General features: G+C 43.4%; 1 long non-coding RNA gene across 1 annotated transcript; it reads left to right on the top strand.

Annotated features, from left to right (window-relative positions):
* The first annotated feature begins 341 nt into the window (after positions 1-341).
* On the top strand, positions 342-8,772 carry LOC103890595 (uncharacterized). Its single transcript, XR_654914.3, has 3 exons — positions 342-450; positions 2,219-2,816; positions 7,164-8,772. It is a non-coding gene; the product is annotated as an uncharacterized LOC103890595 (long non-coding RNA).
* Positions 8,773-9,086: the final 314 nt, after the last annotated feature.

Raw genomic sequence — 9,086 nt, 5'->3', positions numbered from 1 at the left:
ATCGGAATAAGGAAGGCTGCAGGATAGCTCCTAACACTGGCAAAAGGAATTAACACTGCCCACGCCTTTTTGTTTGCTTGTTTCAGTTTCTTATTTTGCTGTAGTTAAGAGCCTGGAGAGAGAAAAAGAAATCAGATACTGTTGATTGTTTCAGCAGGTTGGGGGAAAAGGATAATCCAGGCTGATGGGTGTGAGGGGTAGGAGAGAAATCTCCATCATACGTATGAGAATCCAAAGGCAGAAAGCTGTTTCCCTTTGGAATCCTAAGGCGAGGCAACTTCCCAGACTGCCTGCCCTACACGGAGCACCTCCAGAAGAACAGGATGGGGCTGGCGCCAAGCGCAGAAGGGCTGGGAGGTCCCCACCCCAGGCCCCCTCATTTCCAGTGAGGCCTGCAGAAGACCCAGAAAATTTCTCATAGGCCCTGAGGAGGAAAAGAACTGAAAATTAGTAAGTTGTATGCCTGCCGAGGGTCACCAAAGTGTGGGGCCAGGAGACCCCATAGCAGAGGCACAGGAAGGACAGCCCAAAGCTGAGAGCCAGTGGAGGAGTCTTCCAAGTCCCGGGGAATCAGCGGAGCTAGGGGGAAACCGAGGGGAAAGTGGCAGAGCTCCCGACAACCAAGGGCAGGGCAGACCTGTGCTGAGAGAGCAGGCGTGGGGGAGCTTGGGCACAGTGACTATAGTGGGAAACTCGCACACCAACAAAATGAGGCATTTCCCAGAAGCCAGCCTCTGGAGACCATGTGGGGATAGGGGACTAGCGCTTCCCTCGACGCCATGCTGGTTGTGTCCACACGGCCACAGGGCACCCGGGGAGGCCACGGAAGCAAATTCAACTGGTTGGAAAATTCTCAAAAGATACTTCTCCTTCCTTCCTTCCTTCCTTCCTTCCTTTCTTTCTTTCTTTTACTTTCGAGATGGGGTCTCACTGTATTGCCCAGACTGGTCTCTAGCTCCTGGACTCAAGTGATCCTCCCGCCTTGGCCTCCCCAATGTGCTAGGATTACAGGTGTGAGCCACTGTGCCCAGCAAAAGAGACCTTCTTTAAAACAGAAAAAAAAAAAAAAAAAAAAGGCAGGTGCCGTGGCGCATGCCTGTAATTCCAGCACTTTCGGAGGCCAAGGCGGGCAGATCACCTGAAGTCAGGAGCTCAAAACCAGCCTGGACAACATGGTGAAACCCTGTCTATAATAAAAATACAAAATTAGCTGGGTGTGGTGGCATGCGCCTGTAATCCCAGACACTTGGGAGGCTGAGATAGGAGAATCACTTGAACCCAGGTGGCAGAATGAAGTGAGCTGAGATGGCGCCACTTCACTCCAGCCTGGGTGACAGAGCTAGACTCTTTCTCAAAAATAAAAAAATAAAAAAATAACAGTAATAGAAAATAAATAAAACAGAAAAAAAAGTTTGAAGAGAAATTGTTTTTTGAGCAAACTGAGTTTTTGCTTGTTTTTGAGACGGAATTTCGTTCTTGTCGCCCAGGCTGGAGTGCAGTGGTACGATCTCAGCTCACTGCAACCTCCTCCTCCTGGGTTCAAGCAGTACTCCTGCCTCAGCCTCTTCCCAGAGTAGATGGGACTACAGGCATGCACCACCACGCCTGGCTAATTTTTGTGTTTTTAGTAGAAACGGGGTTTCGCTATGTTGGCCAGGCTGGTCTCGAACTCCTGACCTCAGGTGATCCTCCTGCCTCGGCTTCCCAAAGTGCTGGATTACAAGCGTGAACCATTGTGCCTGGCCAGGTTTTTCACTTTCAAGCTGAGCTGTCCAATATGGTAGCTGCTAGCCACAGGTGGTCCATTGGGTGGCTAGTCTGAATGGAGATGTCTGCCAGTGTAATATAAACATGGGTTTTCAAAGACTCAGTCCAAAAAATATATATCTAAATTATCTCTTTAATCATGTGGCATATGAATTACATATTTAAACAATGTAGTTTTGACATATGGATGAAATAAAATACATTATTTAAATTAATTTCACCTGTTTCTTTTTACTTTTTTTAATGTGGCTGAAAAATATATGGTTCACATTTGTGGCTCATTATATATTTTATTGGACAGCACCATTTTAGAGCTAGAAAGCAAGCTGTATTTCTGCAGGTATTCATCCTGAATCAAGGATCAAATATAGGTGTGACAACTTTCAGATCTGTTAGGTATCTATTGATGTGTAAAACAACTTGATTTAAGTCAACATTTATTATCTCACAGGTCTGTGTGCCAGGAATCTGGGTGCCACTTAGGCGGGCCTGCTGGTTCAGGGTCTCTCATAGGCTGAAATCAAGGTGTCACCTGAGGCTACCATCATCTCAAGGCTTAACTGGCGAAGGATGCACATTCAGCCACCCTAGATGGTTGTTGGCAGGACGCAAACTCCTCATGGGCTATTGAATTGAGGACCTGTGTTTATTGTTCCTGTTGGCCCAAGGCTGCCCTGAGTTCCTTGCCATAAGGACCTCTCCAGAAGGCAGCTTGCAACATGGGAGGTGCTTCATCAGAGCCAGCTGGTGACAGAGTACAAGCAAGATGAAAGTCACAGTCTTCTATAACCTGATCTTGGAAATGACAGCCTATCATTTTTGCCATATTCTTCTCATTAGAAGCAAGTCAATAGGCCCACACTCTAAGTAAGGAGATTGCAGAAAGGCATAAATTGGAGGAGATGGGGATTGCTGAGGGCCAATTCAGAAGCTGTCTGCCTAGAACCAAGGAGTATATGAAGCACGCACAAGATGGTTCATCCTGGCAGAGGAGGAACAGTTCTTCCCTCATAACTGAGCTGGAGAGGCACACGTGGCAGAAGGTAGAGGTAGACTGTTGTAGTTGGTGGTGACAAGTTATAGGACCAAAGCTGATGACATATTTGTTTATCTCCATGAAGAAGGAGGCGAGATTGTCTGCTGAAGGAAAGGATATATGTGGTTTGAGGGCAAGAAGAAAGTTCAGGAAAGACCACCTACTAGAGAAACACAGTCCAACTACCAGGCAATGACAAATGGAAGTTCAAAATTACCAAAAGTTAAAAACCAGTCAGCTCAATTGTGTGATTTTCTCCACCAACTTTCAGCTGCCAGGGTACTAGCTCAGACAAAGTAGCAAAACAAATATGCCAGCTCTAGGGTAGGAAAATTTTTTTATCCACGTGTGAGTGCAGCCAAGAAACAGTAGTGTGAATTATACTGGTTTATATTTCTCTCCATTTAATTCTTCCAACCCACCCTGCCCAGCAGGCCTCTTTCCACTGAGCAGCCAACAAATTAAATAGCCTGGTGTGTGAGCTTTTGATACAGCTGTCTTGGACCTGGAGTGCATGCTAATAACCAGCTTTATTCCTCTCTGTCCCTGCATAGTGGCTCAGTGGGCAAAACTCTCCAGGACTTCAAAGGAGATCTGTGACATGGAACAGACCCAGGGGCCCTGTCTGCACATTACAGCTAAATATCGATGATAGTGACCTCCAAAATACCACTAGATCTTCCATGCTAAAACTGCTGTTTACATCTAGCTAATATTTACGATAGAAAACATACAACACTTATGAAACAGTAGGCTCTAGGACACCTTTTAAGATACCCAGAGGTTGGCTGGTTGGTTGATTGATTGGTTGGTCGGTTGGTTGGTTAGGTTTAAAGTCATAGAAAAAACAAGCCACATAAAGTTGCAAAAGCACATTCCTTCCCATGAAATGCACATGCCTGCTAGGAAGATCATTTCATCCTCGTTTGCCTGAGAATGTAGTGAAGACCCATCAGTCCCAGGCAAACCCAGATGGTTAATCATCCTAATTTACCCATGATCCCTCTCAGAAGTGGTCCAGGAGCAAAGCTGCAGCAGAGAGAATCCGTAAGACTGATCTTGCAGCAATTTCTCCTGGTTCTCTGAACAACACCGATCATGGTTCTTTCCTGGCAGCTCTGGTCCCTTAGACGAGGCTGACAGTTTCCTAGAAAGAAACAATCCCTCAGGTTATTACCATTTTCATTTCAGAGTTAATCAAATTCATCAAAAAAGATTTACCAGATGTTTATTATTTGCAAAATACAGTGACAAATGTGGTTAGAGACATGAAAGTATTAAAAAACTATTCCTGCCCTCAAAAAAGAAAAAAAACTAATTTAATTGTGAATACAACACAAAAATCTGCAGGGTGAAAAAAGCCTCAGTAAGAATAAAACTGACATAGAGGGCAAGCGTTTAAAAAATTGCAACTCAGAATATGATTAATTGCAAATATATCCTTGGAAAAAGAGTGGCTTTTAGACTCAGAAAATTCATTTTGTTTTGTTTTTTAAACAAAATAAAGGTAGCTTTTGTAATGGCCTGCTACCATTGGTTGAACAAAGCAGAGGAGAGGAATAGTTGTCACTTCAGACAACTTTTTTTTTTTTCCCGAGTTAGAGTCTCACTCTATTGCCCAGGCTGGAGTGCAGTGGCACAATCTCAGCTCACTGCAACCTCTACCTCCTGGGTTCAAGCAATTCTCCTGCCTCAGCCTCCTGAGTAGCTGGGATTACAGGCGTGTGCCACGACGCCAGCTAATTTTTGTATTTTTGATAGAGACAGGGCTTCACCATGTTTGCCAGGCTGGTCTTGAACTCCTGACCTCAAGTGATTCACCCACCTCAGCCTCCCAAAGTGCTGGGATTACAGGCATGAGCCACCGCACCCAGCCACTTCAGACAACTTTTTAAGCTTGAAACCTACGAACACAGGCTTTCAAGTGAGACACACTGGGTCCCAACATCATCGCTGTCACCAAGTAAGGGTTGGGAAACTCACCAATGCATTTTTTTCCCACCTGAAAAATTGGGATAATATACCTCCATCATAGAGTTGGTGAGAGAATTCCTTGAAATAAGCTGCAAATTATTATTATCAGGTGTCCAATAAATAGTTTCTGTCATGCTTTGTGTAAGTATTAAAAGGAAAATGGCAAGTATCACTTCATCTTCCCCCCACATTTTACAATTGCTTTCATCTGAAAAGTCTGGTGCAATTCAAATTGCATATTAAGACACAAGTGCTGCTTCATTGCCTCTGGGGATTTAAAAGATACAGAGGACTCTCACATATTCTTGTCTGAATGCATTTTCATTCAAAATGCTTTACATTTTGAAGCTGTCAAATTCAGGTCATGTGTGATGCAAAAATTAGTATGGCTGGCAATGCACTTAAACTTATGCTTACAACCTTGTCTTACCTTTTTTCCTATCATATTATCTATTGCTACATAACACATTTCTCCAAATGTAGTAGCTTAAACCAACACGTATTTATTATCTCATAGCTTCTGTAAGTCAGGGAGCTGGGAAGGGTGTAACTGCATCTTCCACTGCGGGGTCTCTCCGCAGGCTGCAATCAAGGTGTGAACTGGGCTGTAGCCATCTTATGGCTCAACTGGGGAAGACTTGCTTCCAAGCTCATGAGACTGTTTTCAGGATTCAGTTCCTCTTAGACAGTTGAACTTAGAGTCTCAGTTCCTTGCTGCTGTTGGCTGGCAGCCACCCTCAGAAGTTCCTTGTCATGTTGGCCTCTTCATCATGGCAGCTTGCTTCCTCAAAGTCTTCAAGCCAAGAAGGCAATAAAGAGAGTCCATCAGCAAAAAGGAAGTCATAGTCTTTTGTAAGCTAATCCTTGAAGCTTGAAAACTGTGGCATCCCTTCAGCTTAGCTGGAGTTGGTTGGTTAGAAGCAGGTCACCAGGCTTAACCCATGTTCAAGGGGAGAGAACAGCATACGGCCATCAAACCAGGCAGTGGTGATCATCATGGGCCATCCGAGAAGCCTGCCTACCACAGCTGTCTCTTAGAGGATCTTGGTCACGACTTGTCTACAACAAAGATGAATAAAATAAATAACACTGGAAGACAAATCAATGCCACCAAATGCACAGGGTCCTAGAAACAACAGGGGCAGAGCCACATGTCTTCCTGGTGAGGCAGCTGCCTCAGTGGTTTTTTCTGGGGGGCGGGGGCGGGGGCAGGGATATAGTTTTATTCTGTCGCCCACGCTGGAGTGCAGTGGCACGATCTCAGCTCACTGCCACCTCTGCCTCCCAGGTTCAAGCGATTCTCATGCCTCAGCCCCCTGAGTAGCTGGGATTAGAGCCATGTGCCACCACACCTGGCTAATTTTTGTATTTTTAGTAGAGACAGGGTTTCACACCATGTTGGCCAGGCTGGTCTCAAACTCCTGACCTCAAGTTATCTGCCCGCCTCAGCCTCCCAAAGTGCTGGGATTCCAGGCATAAACCCTGCGCCCGGCCTGATTTTTAGTATTAATCAGAACTAAACAATCTTGGCATGTCCTGCAACACAACCTGCCTGCTTCTTTACAATTGTATGACCTAACCTCTAGTGGAATCTGAGTAAAGTTGAATTTGACTACATTGAATCTTAATAACTTGAGTAGTACCAGAATGACTGTCAGAAGTATCCATGAGGAAAAAAAAAAGAAAGAAAGAAAGAAAAAAACACACTGCTGAAGACTTTTGGAAACTAGTCCCAAATCACAGAAAGCGAGTAAAATTAGGCCATATGTTTTGGCCACAGGATTTGGCTTTTTGGATCTCGGTTTCCTTTTGGAAACATGAATGTTACACCAGATAATCTCTCAGACTCCTTCCATCTCGAGAGTGACCCCCAAGATTTTACAACCAATTGTTAGTGAAAATGCTGCTGTGTGCTAAGGCACTTTCCTTAAATCCAAAAGCCTTCCACCAAAGAAGGGACAGCCCCAGGAGTGATCATGAAGGGTGGCTGCAATGAATGCTGCAATGAATGGTTTTCACAAGCCGCATCTGCAAAGCAGAACTTAATTTTCTCCCATTTTTGCCAGGCAGGAAGCTAGTGAAAATTAGCAAAGCTTTTGAAAGGTTGAGTGACCATCTGGTGACAACAGTGCCACATCAGACACTGAGAAAGGCTCAAGTGGAGGAGGGAACAGAGGAAAAAAGCCTGTAGATATTTCTAAGTGGAAAGTGGCCCTGAGCCAGGCATCTTCTGCCCTCTCTCAAAAGGCCTTGCAGAGTGGCATTAGCCCCTCATGGGTGCACAATGAATACTCATTGGCTGAACAAAGAAAACTGGGTATTCGAAGGTTTTGGCGGGTTTTTTGTTGTTTTCGGTAAGCTTGATATGAGATCTGTTGTCTTTCAGGTGCAAATTCACAGAAATCAAGGATGTAAGATGAAGGTATGTCTTCCAACATACGGCAAGGTCCAGTTGATTCACTGAACTGAGAAATGGGTGCATACCTGTAAAAGAAAGGAAGAGCTAGCTTCAGCACGCGGCCTAGTGAAACTGGAGTCAGAACAGAATGAATACGATGAACTGGAAATGTCATGTTATTGAGCTACAGTCTCTAGAATAGAGACAGTGGCATCAGTTGGAGTCCTTAACATTTCAGGTTTCTTGGCTAAACTAACTTCCCCCAGAGAGGGCTAAGACCAGTAATACCATGTCTGCCTGTGACTCTCCTTTTAGTCAAGCTTCCAAGTGGGCTCAACCTCCATTCAGGATGATGGTAGTGACACAGCTAATGAAAGACTGTTTTCACTGGGTTAGAAAGTCCTAACAGCCATTTTTTTCTTTCTTGAGAGTTCTGTGTAATTTTTTTCTTTCTGAAGAGTTCTGTGTTTTTTAAGGTTCTGATCTCATATGAATGATTTCGAAGTTTAGCTCCCAGTGGGAAATAATTTGTCCACATTCCAGGGAAACAGGAGAAAGCCCCTTAGTTCTAAGAGTAGTACTGACAATCATCACCTACAGTGAAATTATATTTTGGGCAAGTCTGCATTCTTTTATGAGCCACAAAACCATATAGCAGGAACTAAGATGCAGAGACCCTGTAATAAATACATTCCTTCCACCAGCTCTTAGACATCTGGTTCATAAATTGCTCCATTTGACAGTGAACAGGGAAAATGGATGAGAAACATGACGTCAAGCATATAATGTACATATGGTCAAAGAGTCATGACCCACGTGGCCACATTACCAGATTAGATCTTATTCTCACTTTCTCTACAATAGAATAAGCACCAACGGGATAGAAATACACTCTTCTCTCCAATTTAATTATACCTTTATTATTACTTTTCTTATATGCACATAAGCAGCAACAGCTAATGTAAAGTGGAAATTGTAATACAATATGGAAATTGTAATACAATTTCCATATTGTGCCTTTGTTGTCTACAACATTATATAAAAAATGTGTCTCACCCTTTAGTTGGGACCATTTAGAAGCCTGAGGGCAATTACACAGAGTGTATTGGAGTTAGCCGCACAATCTCCTAATGGTAGCTTGGCCCAAAGCCAAGCTTTAAGCCAAACCTCAGGGAATTCAAATTTAAAAGTCAGCTACATTAGTGGTAGTGATTCAGTTTGGAGAAGATATCGCTTTTCGTGATTTATTACAGCCAGTGCTTTCAGTACATTTAAAAGATGGTCTAGCTTAGTTGCATTTTCAAAGGAGCGCTACTGCATAAAATGAGGAACATCTGAACTGGAAGCTATCAGAATGGAAAAGCTTGACTAGGGCTTGAATTATGTGGAAAGCGTAATTCTTAGAAATAGGTCCTCAAACACACAAGAATCTGCAAAAATGAGCTATACTTTCAACCCCCCAATATCTAACTTGTGATCATTTGGTAGAGAAGGGTCTGTTACTGTCAAGTATTTTTAAATGACTGCAAAGACATTAATTCCCTAGATGCAGAATAATCATTCAGTATCAAGAATAAACATATAATTTAAAATATTAGTCTTGCTGGTGCTTGTGATCTATGACTAAGCTGTACTTTCAAAGAGAATTCCAAATCTCTCCTCTCTGCAACCCAAGAGAATCTGCACAAAGACTTATGACCTTATGAATTTTCACAGGTTTTCCCCAGTGGATGTCTTTGGTGTCTGCTATCTCAACTGCGGATACACCAGTGAGTCGGTAAATCTTTTCAAAATAGTTCTGTTCTTTCATACTCAGTTCAGATTTGGGGGAAAAAAAGTAGGAGCGACAGTTCTATTTAGAACAAAGGAGCTTAGAAAAAATACGTTAGTCTTATAAAAATAAATCTATCT

The sequence above is a fragment of the Pongo abelii genome, chromosome 4, assembly GCF_028885655.2.
Source record: "Pongo abelii isolate AG06213 chromosome 4, NHGRI_mPonAbe1-v2.0_pri, whole genome shotgun sequence".
NCBI classification, from domain to species: Eukaryota; Metazoa; Chordata; class Mammalia; order Primates; family Hominidae; genus Pongo; species Pongo abelii.
This window is presented reverse-complemented; position numbering and strand designations above follow the sequence as displayed.